General features: G+C 45.1%; 1 protein-coding gene across 1 annotated transcript in view; it reads right to left on the reverse strand.

Moving 5' to 3' along the window:
• The window catches only part of OSBPL10 (oxysterol binding protein like 10), a 311,518-nt gene that overhangs the window by 226,089 nt on the left and 67,720 nt on the right, over positions 1–17,709 (reverse strand). The window lies entirely within an intron of this gene.

The raw sequence follows: 17,709 nt of genomic DNA on the forward strand, positions 1-17,709 counted from the left end.
AATTACATACCCAAATGAAAAATATACACAAACTTTTTAATATAAACTTTTTAAATGTGCATGGAACATTTTGCAAAATGTTGGCTAAAAACAGCATCAAAAAGTAAAAATTTTATAGGGCCAATCTTTAGACCTGACAATAGCATCTGACATGTTAAAGACTTAAAAAAAACTAGTAGTATTAGTTTTAATGATACATTATATATATATATATATAATTATATCATATAACTTAATATATTCAGGGGCTTCCCTGGTGGCTCAGAGGTTAAAGCGTCTGCCTCCAATGCGAGAGACCCAGGTTCAATCCCTGGGTTGGGAAGATCCCCTGGAGAAGGAAATGGTAACCCACTCCAGTATTCTTGCCTGGAGAATCCCATGGACGGAGGAGCGTGGTAGGCTACAGTCCATGGGGTCGCAAAGAGTCGGACACGACTGAGCGACTTCACTTTCACTAATATATTCATATTTTTTAAAATATGGGTATTTTTAAACTGTTAGCATGGGGAAGGCACCAAAACAGGAGAGGCAAAACCATAAAGAAAAGTATTTACACGTATTTCTAAATTTTAAACAATCCCCAGTTAAAAATAAGCCATAAATAAAACAAAAGGCAACCAATAAAGCAGAGTTTTAAAAGAGAATGTTCCTGCAGTTTGGGTCAGCTATTCCCTGCTTCTGAATCAGCAGGGAAGCTAGTTTAAAATGTGGATTCCTGATTCCCATCCCATAGAGAACTGGAATCTTTGTGGCTGAGATCAGGAAGTTAGGAATATGAATTTCAAAATCTCCCTAGTGAGTGTTAGTCCCTCAGTCGTGTCCAGCTCTTTGGGATTCCATGGACTATAGCCCTCCAGCAAGAATACTGGAGTGGGTAGCCATTCCCTTCTCCAGGGGATCTTCCCCACCCAGGGGATCAAACCCAAGTCTCCTGCATTGCAGGTGAATTCTTTACCGTCTTAGCCACCAAGGAAGTCCTAGATAAGCAGGAAAAAACCAGTGCAAAATCAAGTCAGGATAAAAACCTCAAGCGTGTTATTCACACCCTCTTTTTTCCCCCTAGTCTTTCAAGTTTTTCCTCCTAATCATTCATTCAGCAAACATCTGAGCACTATGAGCCCATCCAACAAAGCAGAACGTATTGTTTAAATATGAGCTGACCCAAAAAAAAAAAAGAGCTGACCTTATTTTATCTTTGTGTGGAAGAGCCGAAGCCCTGCTCCTAAATCACACCACCTCAGGCAGTAGGTATCTTGGCTCTGTCACTTGGGGAGTATTTTTGAGAAAGATTTAAGGAAAAATGACGTCACTGGGAATGGAGTTTCTGCGTAACTGGATCATCAGCTGGCATCATGTAGGTTCACCTGGGCCCAGCGGCCCCAGAGACCAGGCCGAGCGGCTGCTGCCTCGTGAACCACCTCATCTGACAAAGCAGAAGCGTTAAGTCAAAGTGAACTTTTAACACAAGATTGGATGCAGTGCACCTGGATTTCATGTATGATGAGATTCCATCTGCCTTTGAAGACCAGGTCATTCTACATACCGGGAGCAAGAACTGAGACCTTTCTAACAAGGGTTAATACAGGCACCTTCTGAACTCCTATTCACTCAAGTTTCCAAGGCCACTGGCTAAGAACTTCAACTACTACTGCTTTAAACTGTAAAATGTCAAGCCCCATCTTGATGCTCACAGTTCATTTTCATTCTTGCCATCGACAACACAAGGAACTTACCTGGGAATCCTTGAGATGGGTGGAGTCTTGAATTAAGTCTCTGATTTACAGTAAAACCTTAAACATACACATCAAATTACACAGTGTGTGGGCAGCCTGGTGCCTACCAGGACGAAGAGAGATGCAAAGCTGGACTGTGGAGACCAGGGAAGCAGTCAGGATCAGAAGCAGGCCCCTAGGCTCAGGTTTTTTTGCCCCTAAATATCCAATGGAATCCGCCTGGAAAAGGCAACGCACCCCCACTCCAGAATTCTTGCCTGGGAAATCCCATGGGCAGAGGAACCTGGCGGGCTACAGTCCATGAGGTCACATGAGTCAGACACAACTTAGCGACTAAACAACACAAATTCAGTGAAATCACACTCTAAACCCCACTGTCCCTGGATCAAAGCATCCTTTACTTTTCCCTACAGGCTACAAGGCCTAGAGGAAAGAGGTGTGATCTGGCAGGAAGACGCCTGATTCGACCTGTGGTTTTCAAACATTTGCTACATCAGAATCACTTGCAAGTTTGTTAAAAACACAAGTTCCTGGGCCCCTCCCACAGATTCGGGAGGTCTGGGTGGGGCCAGAGAATTCCAGCAAGTTCCCAGGTGATGTTGATGCTGCAGGCAGGACCACGCTTTGAGAGCTACTGGTCCTCACTCTGTGACCTTGGCCATGGCACTCATCCACTCAGAGCCCCGATTCCTGCGTCTGCAAAGGCAGAAAGCTGGCTCGTTCTCTTCTGAACTGTTGTTCCACCATCACTGTGCCTCAAGGTCCGAGTGGGTATAAAACAAGAACTTCCAAACAAGAAATGTCCACATCACATTTCCAAATGCAGACAGTGAATCGGATCCCATGCTCATATTACACTGTATCAGCAGTTTAGTTAATTGGCAACACAGCCAACAAGACAGAACTTAAAACAAGAGTCAGTGTTTGATCTTTTCTTGGAGGTGCTATGACAATATGATTTGGCAAGGTTCTCACGTGTGGTCAGCTGGACCACATTCTGTGATATGGAAAAAGCACTGTGGAAACATTTCCTCATTCTATGGTTACAGAAAAGAGAATTTACATAAGCCCAGCTAAATTTTAAAGAATTTGGCTTTGGTTCCAAAACTAAGTCTTATTTCTAAGAATTCACTCATTTCTTTAAAAAAGAAAAAAAAAATATATACACACATTATTTTTTTAATGAGTACCAAACTTGTTAGGCACTGTATGCTAAATGCTAAAAATACATAGGAGGGGACTTCCCTAGCGGTCCAGTGGTTAAGAATCTGCCTGCCAACGTGGGGGACACAGGTTCGATCCTTGGTCCCAGAAGATTTCACATGCTGTGGGGCAACTAAGCCCCCGTGTGCCCCAACTACTGAAGCCACACTCTGCAACAAGGGAAGCCACCACAAGGAGAGGCCCACGGGCAGCAATGAAGAGCCAGTGCAGCCAGAAATAAATAAAAGCAAATAAAATGAAATTTTTTAAAAAAATTTTAATACATAGGAGGTGGGGGACTAGGTCTCTGATTTGATGGGGGTATGGAAAATGTGCCAACAAACAATAAGCTATTTACAAAAATGAACACATAACTTTAGCAGTGCTGAGAGTCTCGTGTTAGGAAGAGAGTAGAATGTGACCTAGCTAGAGCGTTCCCAACACAAAATGTCCAGGAACTGGTGAATGGATAAACAAACTGTGATATATCCACACAATGGAATACTATCTAGCAATAAAAAGAACATTGATAATGTGCTACATGGGTGAACCTCAGAAATAATATGCTAAGTGAAAGAAACCAGATGCAAAAAGATGACATGTTGTATGATTTCATGTATATGAAGTTTCCAGAGAAGGGAAATTTATAGAACAAAGGTAGATGAAGAACTTCTCTGGCGGTCCACTGTTTAGAGCTCCATGCTTCCACTGTAGGGGGCACGGGTTCCATCCCTGGCTGGGAAACTAAGACCCCACATGCTAAAAATAAACCAAGAGACAAACAAGCAGACCAGTGACTGTTTGGACCTGAGGATGAGAAGAGTATTAACTATAAGCTGGCTAGAGGGAATTATTTTGGTGATAGGAACGTTCTGAAACTGGATTTTGATGATAGTTGCACACTATAAATTAGCTAAATATTACTGAATTGTATGCTTGCAATGGATAAATTTTCCAGTGTTCAAATTACACTTTAATAAAAGTGTTTTTAAAAACTTCAGCAATCCTGGCAATATCCTAGACCAGGGCAGAGGTGTCAGAATTACTGCCAGGGTACAATTGACAAGACCTGATAACGGACTGGGAATTTCATTTGGGGGCTGTTACACTTCAGAAGCAGGTGCTGGTTGGCAATTGGATAAATGGATCTGGAGTCGAGATAGGATCTGAGCCGGGGATTAAAGATGAATAATCAATGAGTAGTAATGAGTAGCCAAGAGAAGTGAAGACACAACTGAGACTGCGTGGAAAGAGAAGACAGGGAGGAGAAGGCCCAGCATCAAGACGTGAGGAACTCTTATCATTAAACAGGGAGAGAGATGAAGAGAGCAAGACGGAGGGATAGGAGGAAAACCAGAGCCCCAGAAAAAGAACACTCACGGAGGCAGGAGTGATCAGCTGTGTCAGTGCTAACAAGACGTCAGTAAGATAAGAACTGAGACACGTCTTCTCTGTGACCAGACACGGATCTATTTGTATATTTCAAGACTCAAGGATTTCCATGACCCTGACTCTACCATAAAGCAAATCAGTTCATGTTGGTATGCAAGCCCAAGGCAGACAGGGAAAGAACTTCTCTTTTCCTCCCAACATGTATTGTCTAAGTCCACCAGCTGCTTCCTGATACTCATGTTCCATTTTTACTGGGATCAGTGGAAAGACATATCTCTGGGTTGAAACCAAGGGTTACAACCTCAGCTCTGGCTCACTTAGCTTGTGGTCTGAAACTAGATGTAGTGGGGATAGCTGACTATCTGTCCTACCTATAAAATAACCATTTTCTCTCTCAAATCAAGAGAACTCCAACAATTGTTATCTGAGCCAATACACAATGCCAGAATACATTTCCCAATCTTCCTTTAAGCTAGATGTGGTCATCTGACTCAGTTCTAGCTCATGAAGAACACTGATGGATTGGAGTCCTTCCCCTCCTCTACTTGCTTTCTTGAAAGGTAGACATAGTGGCTGGAATTCCAACACTCTTTTTGAACTTTGAGGACATGGCCACACCCTAGGGATGGTGAAGGACAAAGTTAAAAGGAGCATGAGCCTCTGAAATCTGTGGAACCCCCACACCAACCCTGAAATAATTAAGCAAAAAAAAAAAAAAAAACCATGTATGTACAATGGAATATTATTCAGCCATAAAAAAGAATAAAATAATGCCATTTGCAGCAACATGATCATACTAAGAGCAGTAAATCAGACAGAGAAAGGCAAATCACATGGTATCACTTCTACTGTGGGATCTCAAAAAAGATACAAATGAGCTTATTTACAAAACAGAAACAGAACTATAGACATAGAAAACAAATTTAAGGTTTAGTTCAATTCAGTTGCTCAGTCATGTTCTACTCTTTGCGACCCCATGAATTGCAGCACGCCAGGCCTCCCTGTCCATCACCAACTCCCGGAGTTTACCCAAACCCATGTCTATCGAGTCGGTGATGCCATCCAGCCATCTCATCCTCTGTCGTTCCCTTCTCCTCCTGCCCCCAATCCCTCCCAGCATCAGGGTCTTTTCCAATGAGTCAGCTCTTCGAATCAGGTGGCCAAAGTATTGGAGTTTCAGCTTCAGCATCAGTCCTTCCAATGGACACCCAGGACCAATCTCCTTTAGGATGGACTGGTTGGATCTCCTTGCAGTCCACGGGACTCTCAAGAGTCTTCTCCAACACCACAGTTCAAAAGCATCAGTTCTTTGGTGCTCAGCTTTCTTCACAGTCCAACTCTTACATCCATATATGACCACTGGAAAAACCATAGCCTTGACTAGATGGACCTTTGTTGGCAAAGTAACATCTCTGCTTTTTAATAGGCTGTCTAGGTTGGTCATAACTTTCCTTCCAAGGAGTGGAAGGAAATTTTAATTTACCAGAGGGAAAAAGTGGAGGGGGAAGGATAAGTTAGGAATTTGGGATTAACAGATACACATTACTATATATAAAATACAATCGACATGGACCTACTGTATAAGAGCTGTATAACAGGGAACTATATTCAATATTTTGCAATAACTCATATGGGAAAAGAATCTGAAAAAGAATAGATAGATACAGATGTATGTATAACTTAATCACTGTGCTGTACATGTGAAACTAACACAACATTGTAAATCAACTACACTTCAATACAATGATACAATACAATACAATGATACAATGATAAATAAAGACTAAACAAGAAGGATCTCAAGGTTAACAAAAACAAAAACACCCGCCTGCCCTCTCTGAGGTAGGTATGATTACTACCCCTTACTAACCACAAGGAAACAGAAAGGGTCTCTCTCAACCAGAGTCACACAGCCCGTCAGCAGAGATGATGTGAGCCCAGGCAGTATTCCCCCAATGCCTGCACCGCCCTGCCTGTCTCAGAAAGCTACCAGCACACTACACCCCCCACCTCAGGACAGGGTGCCTCAGCCTTCCAGCACCTTCTAAGCAGAGGTGTGGGGTGGGAGGGACATGCTGCTCAGGAAATATTGACTACTGAGACTTCACATCAAAGGTGGGATGTCCCTGGTGGTCCACTGGTTATGAATCTACCTTGTAATGCAGAGGACATGGGTTTGATTCCTGGTCCGGGAATATCCCTACATGCCGTGGAGCAACTAAGCCCATGAGCTGCAATTACTGGAGCCCGAGCACCTACAGTCCATGCTCCACAACCAGAGAAGCCTGAGCAACTGGAGAGTAGCCCCCTCTTGCTGCAACTAGGGAAAGCCCACACACAGCAACAAGGACCCAGTGTGGTCAAAAATGGGATGTCTGCTCAAACCAGGGAATCCAGCTGCCTGGGGTCAAGCTCTCCTCACGGGATTCTGCAGGCAGCCAACACCTAGGAGACGGGAAGGAGAGAAGATCAAAGTGGTAAAATCTAAATGGGACGGTCCAAAGAATTCTCACCAGGCTGATGGGTTTCAGCCTAGAGAGATTACGCCTCCTGCTTCTTCCAGCTGCCGTGGGCAGCCAGCCCGCCCACTCTCTCCCTGGGTCCTCCACACTTGCTGTGATCCTGCTTACACCCAGCTTTAGTTTATGGCTTGCTTACCTTTCCCAGCATGAGAGCCCAAGGCTCCCAGCCCCGCAGGAAACCGAATACTCAGCAGGAGCGTCATAGTCACCTGCGGATCTCAGGGCTGGGGAGGAAGCACAGGACCAGCCTGGCAACCAGTTCAAGTCACTCATGCAATAAGCTCAGGTGACAGTTGGGCAGATCAGATCCGGCTGCCACCAAGGGCCCTGGAAAAACACACACATTCCCAAAGGGAAATCACGTGCTGGCTAGCTCTATCTGGCATGTCGTTAAACTAACGTGAAAGGGTCCAACATACCCAAACAAGATTAAAGTCTCAACTGCTTCTCCAACACATGCTCCAAGGCCTCCCAGCAACATGAGCACAACATCAAGGCCAAAATAAAGCCCGAGGCCACCGGGTCCTCCTGGGAGTTGTGAGCACTGTGCTCTCTGCAGACACAGTCCCAAGCAGGGGACACAGAGGTCCAAGTGTCCCCACATGCCCACTCTCCACCCGCGCTCTCTCAGGGAGCCTGAGTCAATACCATTTCCCACCTGCTCTGACCTTGTCAAGATCTGCACTTGGGGAAGTCCCTGGCGTTCTGCCATGGAGCTCAAGGAAACACGGAACCGCCCCAATTTTCTGGGGAAGAGGCATGTCGGTGCCAACAGCCAGTCAATGTGCACGCTCAGTCGTGTCTGACTCTCTGTGACCCCAGGGACTATAACCCGCCCAACTCCTCTGTCCATGGGATTGTCCAGGCAAGAATACTGTGAGTGGGTTGCTGTTTCCTTCTCCATGGGATCTTCCCAACCCAGGAATCAAACACGTCTCCTGCATTACAGGCAGTTTTTTTTACTCACGGAGCCATCAGGGTGAGTGGACAGAATTCCCAGTTTGAAGTTTTTCTCGAAATAATTTTTCTAGAGGCCACTACCAACATGTCTACAGTGGCCAAAAAACAAACATACATGCAACAAAGGAACCACGTTAGAAAAGCATTTATCTAGCAGGACTTTTTTGAGAATTAAAAAAGTTATTTTCTGTAAAATGCTGAGAACAGTGTCTGACACATAGCTAGCAACATATATATGACATTCATGTAGAAACGACATATATATACAATTATTTCTCAAATAATATATTAAGGCAATACTTAGTAATTACCTTAAAAAACTGTGGTCTTATTTTTTTCATTTTACAATTAAGGAAAGAGCTTTTATTGTTTTTGTTGTCAGAAACAGCAGGTTATGGAATTTAGTTTACTCTGTTCTATTTGCTAACAGCTCTGTGACATAGATATTATTTCTATTCTACCTAAAAAGAAGCATTCCCAGGTGGCACAGTGGTAAAGAACCCGCCTGCCAATACAGGAGACACCAGAGACGCGGGTTTGATCCCTGGGAAGGGAAGATCCCCTGGAGAAGGAAATGGCAACCCACTCCAGTATTCTTGCCTGGAGAATCCTATGCACAGAGGAGCCTGGCGGGCTAGAGTTCATGGGGTTGCAGAGTCAGATGTGACTGAGTACACATGCACATGCCATGCAGAAAGGAATTCTAGTCTCATTTGTTCGGGGGCACATGTCTGTGATCTCATACTGGATACACACAAGTCACGTGATGACAGCAAACCCGTCCATGTCAGAGCACACGGCATCCCATAAAGAGCATCCCATCCCACAGCCTCTGGGCCACTCATCTCAATAGTGAAATTAAGGCCTAACGAGAGGGGAGCATGGAGACTAGTAAACATCAACCGAATCCCAAACATCAATGATATTTTCTGAATCTACTTTGCAATCATCACTACACCATCTCCAAGACAAACATTGCAGCCTTCTTAGCAAGACAGCCTAGGCTTCCTTGCCAAGAAACTGTCACTTGATTCACTGTTCTGATCCCTCCCATCCCCCAAAGACGGGAAAACGAGAGAGAGGGATGACAAGACGTGTATTCTCCACCTTCTGGTCCAGACTGAATTGTGACCCCCCAGTGGCCACTGTTCAACCTTATTAATCTCCCCTCCTGTGGAGACAGCATGAGTTTGGGGGTTGCCCTGCTAAGCTGTGTGAGATTTCATAAACACACAGAAGACAGATGAAGGACCAAGGTCAGGCAGCATGCCAGCTCCTTCTCTTGCCCCGTCGATTACCTGCCACTTCAGTTTGCCCAGCAAGGGCAAACAAAACAGTCCACTTCACGAAAAGCCAATCTCTGTTCACTGCATTCTTCGAGCTTCTTATACCCTCCCTCTGCTGCTGCTGCTAAGTCGCTTCAGTCGTGTCTGACTCTGTGCGACCCCATAGACGGCAGCCCACCAGGCTCCCCTGTCCCTGGGATTCTCCAGGCAAGAACACTGGAGTGGGTTGCCATTTCCTTCTCCAATGCATGAAAGTGAAAAGTGAAAGTGAAGTCACTCAGTCGTGTCCAACTCTTAGCGACCCCATGGACTGCAGCCCACCAGGCTCCTCCGTCTAAGGGATTTTCCAGGCAAGAGGACTGGAGTGGGGTGCCATTGCCTTCTCCGTACCCTCCCTCAACCACCTCTTAAACTGTTTTTCATAAAAGATATATGACCCACCTACTCCTACCACTCCCAACCAGAATGAATCTCTTTTATCAACCTCCTACCCCCACCCTGCAGCAGACCGACTGAGCTGAAAAAGTGGGAAATCGTTTGGCTTCCTATTAACATTGTTACTATTATTATTACCATCCTCACCATCATCAGTTCCATGACTGTCTCTGACACCTAACCTGGAAACTCTGTCGGGGCCACATCACTTGATGGGAAAATTCCTCTGGGCTCAGCACAGAATCTCATATATTGAGCACTGTAATACATGTCCCCTGATGGGCCAGGGTGACGGTCAGTAAACAAAAAAATGTCCCTTCACTATCATTCACTGTCCTCATTTATCTATTGTCACCACCATCACAACCATAATATAAAACTCTCTAACATTAGCACCATTCTCTCAAGGACATTTTAAAATCTATGAATATGCCTAAAATGCCACACCAGGATGGGAAAATTAACATCATTGACTCTGCCTCTTACCCAGTGTACTTATCCCTGATTAAAGACCAGACAGCAGAATAATCAATCCCCAACCATTCAAGACCTAGTTTATCTGGGGACCACCCTGAGCTCCCAGTCCCCCAACCATGAGCAGATTGGATTCGAGTTTCAGGGATAAGAGCGGCTGCACCTGATGATGATGATCGTGGTGTCAGGCCATCCATGGTAACGGAGATCTCCTTCACATTAAACCTGATTTTGAAGACCCATCACTCATTGAAGACAGCTTGCCTGCCAAACCCACTTGTGTAGAAGATTTTATGTCGAGAGAATGCTCACAGCTCTGGGAAGCTAAACATTCCCCCAACCCTCTGGAGAAGCAGGGAAACTGCACAGCCTGCCTCTGAATTACTGATGTCATAATTTATTGAGAGGTCTCTACTAGGTCATAAGTCACACCCCATATGCAATGCCAGGTACCCACTCCAGGGTCTCTGCCTGGGGGGAGGGGGGGCAAGCAACATGGAGCCAGTGGTTCCTGAGAATCTACTTTTCAAGGATCTTATAGCCCCAAACCTGACCAGCACCCAGCATCAACACACTTATCTGGTGACCTCATTCCATAATCTCCTAAAGTAGGGAGGTATTCTTCACTCTGTTTTACCAATATGAAACCTAAGGCTGCTAAATTTTCCCCTGATTTCCAGCTAGTTGACAGAGGGACCAGGACTAGACCAACTATTAGAACTTTTGGTCCACGGCTTATTTCATTCAATAAAGAGGCTCCCCCAGCTCATGTTTACATTCACTGCCAGGCATTCTTCTGGATGCTGGGGACAGAGAAGTGAACAAGACCGATAATTCCTGCCTCACAGAGCTGACGTTTCAGTGGGAGGAGAGAATATAATATGTTGTGTCAATAAGTGATTTTAGAAAAAAAATACAGTGTCAGAAAGTGAAAAAAAGGCTGCCCTTTGGAGCATTCTAATTTCCCCAGGTCAGGGAAGGTTTGTCTATATAGAGGACTTGAGCCGAGACCAGAAGGAAAAGGGTGAGGTGTGTCAGTTGAAGGGAAAATTGTGTTCCAGGCAGTAAGTACAATATCGGAAGTGGGAGCAGGCTGGGCACGCTGCAAAAAAGCAGGAGAAACGTAGATGTGACAGGAGCAGGTGAGCGAGGGAGCCAGAAGCCAGAGGGACTTGCAGACTGTGCCAAGGACCTCAGATTTTACTCCTGGGAAGACGGGAGGCCTCCGGAGAGCACTCACACTAGAGGGTCACTCCGGAACAATGCTTAAGCGGGTGGCTGGAGAAGCTGGGAGGTCCATTAGGAGCTAACTGCCAAAGTCCATGCAGAGATGCACCTCAACGGACCACATGTAACATGTACACATAAGCCACGTAGAATTTTCCAGCACAGAATTTTCCTGTTCTCCTCCATCTGCATCCTGATAGCTTGTTCATCTATTGGCTGCCTCCGAGACAGGGCGTCCAGCCTGGGATAAGGGCGCCAGGCCTTTCCACCATGTCGGTGGCCTGCTTGTACCGGCCATGGTTCACGATGAGGACAAGGTTAAGGAAAGGACCGGCATTGACTCTGGTTTCTATTATTTTAAGATGTTTGCTTGACGCTCCACAGTCTGTGATTCTCTGGATTGCGGCCCTCAGTTCCCTGATTCGATACTCTGTTCCCATAGGCAGGATGTAGTTTAAGTACCAGAAGATATTGATCTCCAGTAGGTGACATTGGCACTGGGGACAAAGAAACGGAAGAGAAGACGGGCAGCTCCCCTCGGGCACTGCACACAGCTTGGCTCCCACTTAACTCGTGATTTGTAACCGACAAGAAACCTTGGGATCACCTCTTCAACAGCACCAAGAGCCATCCAATAACACTGACTTTAGGTCGCTGGAAAGAAGTCTCACCGTAGAATGAGGTCTCTTAAAATAATGTAATCTTGGGACTTCCCTGGTGGTCCGCTAGCTAAGACTCTGCACTCCCAATGCAGGGGGATAGGTTCAATCCCTGGTCAAGGAACTAGATCCCACATGCCTCACCAAAGATCCTGTGTGCTGCAGCTGAGACCCAGCACAGCCAAATAAATAAGTAAAAATAAATTAAAAAAAAAAAACTAAATATACAGCTGTGTGGCTGTGAGTGTAACTGACACCATCTTGGGCCCAGGCAGCTCTTCCTGCCCGCCCGCTGACCCCACCCAGGACTGTCCTGGGTCGTTAGGGCCTTTGTAGTTAAGAGATATTGTTTTATAATCACTAGGACCAGGTGGCCTCCATGCTCTGTTAGTCCCCAAACAATGATAAGAGACCTTGGTTGACATATTCCTGGTGCCCATGCGACCAGGTACCCTTCATAAACTCAAATTAGGAAGGCATGTCCTGTTTCTGAGTATCTACCCCACCCCCCAGGTTATCTAAAACCATCCTAATGGCCCCTTGGAGGTACAGAGTGCAGCTAGGCGTGCTTCCAGATCACTGTCCATGGGGTCTCCGCCCCACCCTGTAAGCTCCCCATAATAACCTGGTCCATGGATTATACAGAGCAGCCTGCCTCGTTTTCCCACCTGAAGATACCTCTCAGTTCAGTGGGCTCTCTTCATACCCTTCACCCTCCAACAATAGCATCAGGACTCTTAGTGACGCTGGGCTTCCCTGCTAGCTCAGACGACAATGAATCTGCCTGCAATGCAGGAGACATGGGTTGGATCTGGGTCGGGAAGATCCCCTGGAGAAGGGAATGGCACCCCACTCCAGTGTTCTTGCCTAGAGAATCCCATGGACAGAGGAGCCTGGCGGGCTACAATCCATGGGGCTGCCAAGAGTCGGATACAGCTGAGTGAGAATGCTTTCACTTCTTAATGACGTTAATTTTCCTTTCTATAGGCTGAGCTAAGGAACCCTCCTCCGAGGCTCACAGGGCCTCCTCCAGCGGCAGGGCCTGGCCTCCGCTGGTCCCTCACGGCTCACTTCCACACCCACTCTCCTTCAAACCAAAGGGCCACGTCCTCTTATCACCATGACCTCCTGTTTCTAACCAGTGTCCTGCACCAAAGGAAATTCTGGCATTCAGCCAGAACACCTCTCAATTTGGTTTCTGGTCTTGTGCACTCTTTTGTGAGGCTGTTTTTTGAGGCACCTGGAAATTAGTCCTGGGGAAAAGAACAAACATAATGGAAAATAAAAGATTCCATTAACTCGATGACTCTTGTGGCTGATGAAAGCTATGCCTGGTGCCGCTCAAGGTTAAAAAAAAAAAAAATAGGGAGCGGGGAGGGGGGACGGCTTACTAAATAGCCTCCTCTCAGCAAATTATTTCATTAGCAAAAAAACACAAATTGCATTCCTACAGTCAGTGACTGACTCAGCAGAGACTCTCGTGCCCAGCAGTTTCCGGTCAAACAGGCACTGCGATTCCATAGACCCTCACTGTCCACATCAGCTCTTGTTCCCCGGCCGTTCTCCACATCCCAAGCGAGACACAGGCGACTGTGCCGTCTATGAACCTCACATCCATCTCCCTGAGCTGCCGCCACTCTGAGCAGCAGCCTTGAAACCAACCACATAACATCCATTAAAACAAGAAGAAAATCTGAGCAGTTAAAGGCACTGAAAAGCAAAGCCTGAGCAAAGCAAGCGATTGCTGCCCTGGAGAGATGAGGACCACCAGTAGCATCCTCGTCCTCTGGCCTTTCAACACAGGGACATGGGCTTCAGGCAGGGACAGGCAACTACAAAATTCAGGGGCCAGGACTCCAGAGATGCTCCCCAATCTGCAAACACAATGTGGCCCAGATCGGAGGCAGTACTGTTGAAATATGGCTTGGTCTTCCACTGCAAAATGTCACTTCCTTCAACAGCAAGCCTAAGTCTCCCAAGACTTACCAATATTTATAGCATGCTTCAACTGCCTTCTACCTCAATTTAATCCACTTCACGAATTAAAAGGCCTCTCTTTCCTTTATCCCAATCATCCTGTAAGCCAGCAGGCTCTCATTTCAAACCCAGACTGGAATAAAAAGTTCTCCTTAATCAAAGAACATTGTTTCAAGGTCTGCCACACTTGGGCTATTACTTTGATTTTTGTATCACAATGGCTCGGCCTTTCAGGACACCCAAGGAAGGTTCCCATTAAATGCAACATGGAGCCCGGCCAGTACCCCACGGCCCCTGCCCCTTATGGCTGTACGGACACCCACAGCTGACCTCAGGGCCGATGGCAGAGGCCCTAGAAAAGGAATGGCAAACTTTTCCTGGAAAGGTCCCAAAAGTAAATATTTTAAGCTCAGTGGGCCACAGAGTCTCTGCCTTAAGTACTCAGTTCTGCTGAGTACCTATAGACAAATGTAAATTGGTGCAGCCACTCAGGAGAACAGTATTGATGGTCCTTAAAAAAACAAAAACAGAGTTACCATATGATCCAGCAATCCCACGCCTGGGCATATATCTGGAGAAAACCATACCTTGAAAAGATACGTGCACCCAAATGTTAGCTGCAGCACTATTTACAACAGCCAAGACAGGATGCAACCTAAATGTCCATCGACAGAGGAATGGATAAAGAAAATGAGGTACATATCTATAATGGAATATTACTCAGCCATGAAAAAGAATGAAATAATGCCATTTACAACAACATGGATGAAATAGAAATGATCATACTAAGTGAATTAAATTAGAGAAATACAAATATCATAGTATCAGTTATAGGTGGAATCTACAACTGATACAAATGAACTAATTTACAAAACAGAAACAGATCCACAGACATGGAAACCAGACTTGTGGTTGCCAAGAGTGGGGGAAGAAGGGGAGGGTTGGATTGGGAACTTGGGATTAGCAGATGCAAACCAATATGTACAGGGTGGATAAACAGCAAGGCCCTACTGTATAGCACAGAAACTATATTCAGTATCCTGTGATAAACCAGACTGGAAAAGAATCTGAAAGAGAATATAAGTACAAATAGATGTGTATTTATATAAACGGCTCAATCACTTTGCTGTACACCAGAAACTAACACTTATAAGTCAACTATGCTTCAATAAAAAGTAAGTAAAAAAGTGACAACTGATGTATATACTACAGTCCAACCAGAATTTTGTTAACACCATGTGGATTGAGATATCCTAGATATCTCTGCTTTTAATTTAGAACAAAGTAGATCAGCGAGCATAAACAAAAGCATGAGTCCTCTGTAAACCACGGCAGAGGGCAGAAATGGTCACATGACTGGTACTAATTTATAAACACAAATAAATAGAAACGCAAAGTCAAACTGTTCAACATTTCTATGCATGTATGAATTTAGGCCATCTTAGATCACAAGCTAGCTTAGAAAAGTGACTGGACAGGACCTTCCTCAGCATTCCTGTAAGACTCTGCTTTCCAAAGCAGGGGTTCAGGTTCAGCTCCACAAGCCGCAGAGTGTGGACAAAAACTTCTTTAAAAACTAAAGCATGGGCTCTAGGGTGCATGGGCTCAGCCGTCGCAGCTCCCCACCTTCAGAGCACAGGTTCCACAGTCGCGGCACACAGGCCCAGCTGCTCCACAGCACGTGGGATCCTCCCAACAAGGGAATGAACCCCGTCTCCTGCATGGACAGGCGGATTCTTTACCATGGAGCCACCAGGGGACCCCCCAGGACACTGTTGTGAACACAGCATTTCATAAATAGCTGCTGAATGAGAACAGGGTAAAAATGATCTCGAATGAGACTTGCCCTCTCTGCCCTCCCAGCTCTGGTCTTGCAGCAGCCCCTCAGCACAGAGGGACCTTGAGGGCATCATGCTAAGTGAACCAAGTCTGGGAAAGAGAAACCTGTACGATACCACTTCTCTGAGGAACCTTAAAAAAAGCAAACTCACAGAAACAGAGTAGACTGGTGGTCACCAAGGCTTAAGGGGTGGAAGAGTGGAATGCTGGTCAAACCCCACAGGTACATGTTTATACCTCAAATACAAGCTCCCAACTATAAGATGAGTAAGTTCTGAGGATCTAATGTACAACATGGCAACAATACTATAGTTAACAATACTATATCACATACTTAAAAGTTGCTGAGAAAGTAAATCTGAACTGCTCTTACCACACACAGTAATTATATGAAGTGACGGATGTATTGACTAACCTTGTTCTGGCAATGATTTTGCAATATATTCATGGATCAAATCATCACTTCTTACACCTGAAAGTTATACATTACATGTATGTCAATTACATCTCATAAAACTAGGGGGAAATCTCCTCAGCATGGATCCAGCACTGTCTCCAGTAAGTCAATAATTAATGCACAATAAGTTTTTATTTACTCTGTGTGTGTGTGTGTGTGTGTGTGTGTGCGCGTGCGTGCACACACATGCACTCAGAAGCTCAGTCACATCTGATTCTTTGGGGCCCCACGAACTATAGTCCGCAAGGCTCTTCTGTCCATGGAATTCTCCAGGCAAGAATAGTGGAGTGTACTGTCATGCCCTCCTCCAGATCTTCCCAACCCGGGGCTCAAGCCTGTGTCTCCTGCGTCTCCTGCATTGGAAGATGGGTTCTCTGCTACTAGCACCATCTGGGAAGCCCATTTACTCTCACTGACATGGTTCAAATTCTATCAAAAAGTCTAAAACTCACATTGATAGATACTAAATTCTTCTCAGAGGGCCTCCAACCTAGAACATCAGAGAATTAGTCAAAATGCAAAAAGCAGAGTACAGATTTTATACAACTTCTTGCCCACATATTTCCTCAATTCCAGAGTAACCGTAAAATGTTCCTTCCTGGTTTCTCTTTCTGGTTGGGTGGATCTGGCAGGTTTTAGAGAGTGGCCGCGCCCCTGCCTCTAAAATCAGAGGGGTCAGATGTGACAAGAGGATTCTTACAGACATTATACTGCCTTTGTTTTCGTGAGCAGAGCAGAAATGAGATACCCTACACCTTCTTCAGAAACCAACCTCCCTCTAAATTGACTCAAAGTCAATTTTTTACCACCATCCCCCAAAATGATCATTTCCCAGAATCCACCGCTCAGCACGGATTATGTTAATCCGTGCAATAAAAATGCAAATGTCTGTTCCACTCAATACTCTTAAAAGACTGAAGTGGACACTTTCACAATCACCTTTCCCCCTCAACATAAAAGCTCTACAAATCTGTGATTAATTACTTCACAGGCACCTGTTAATCTCCCTTCCTCTTTCCAATTAACCAAGCCAAAATCAGTGGGTTTTCATATTCATGCTGAAGAACCCAACTGTGTTGATTCATCGGCCGGGCCCTTCCCTGAAAATGACCACTTATCTCTCCTTTTGTACCTTTAACTCTTCAGCTTAATACTTTTTAAATTCCTTTTCATATTCTTTCCCATTATGATTTATCACAGGATACTGAATATAGTTCCCTGTGCTATACAGTAGGACCTTGCTGTTCACCCATTCTCTATATACTAGCTTGCATCTGCTAATCCCAAACTCCCAATCCATCCCTCTCTCACCTTCCCTCCCGCTTGGCACCCACCAGTCTGTCTGTCTGTGAGTCTAAGAAGCAGATTCTTTATATGTGTGATTACAGTTTAAAGTATTAAAAGATTCCAATTAAGTCTGTAAGGTGCTAAAAGTCCTAAGAACTCTGTTACATTTAGAAGTTAAGTGAATGGCAATAAAGAAGTGAAACCATTTTTAACATAAAAATTGCTAGATTATAAATAAAATGATCTGTACAAATTGAT

This window comes from Muntiacus reevesi, chromosome 4 (genome assembly GCF_963930625.1).
Source record: "Muntiacus reevesi chromosome 4, mMunRee1.1, whole genome shotgun sequence".
NCBI lineage: Eukaryota > Metazoa > Chordata > Mammalia > Artiodactyla > Cervidae > Muntiacus > Muntiacus reevesi.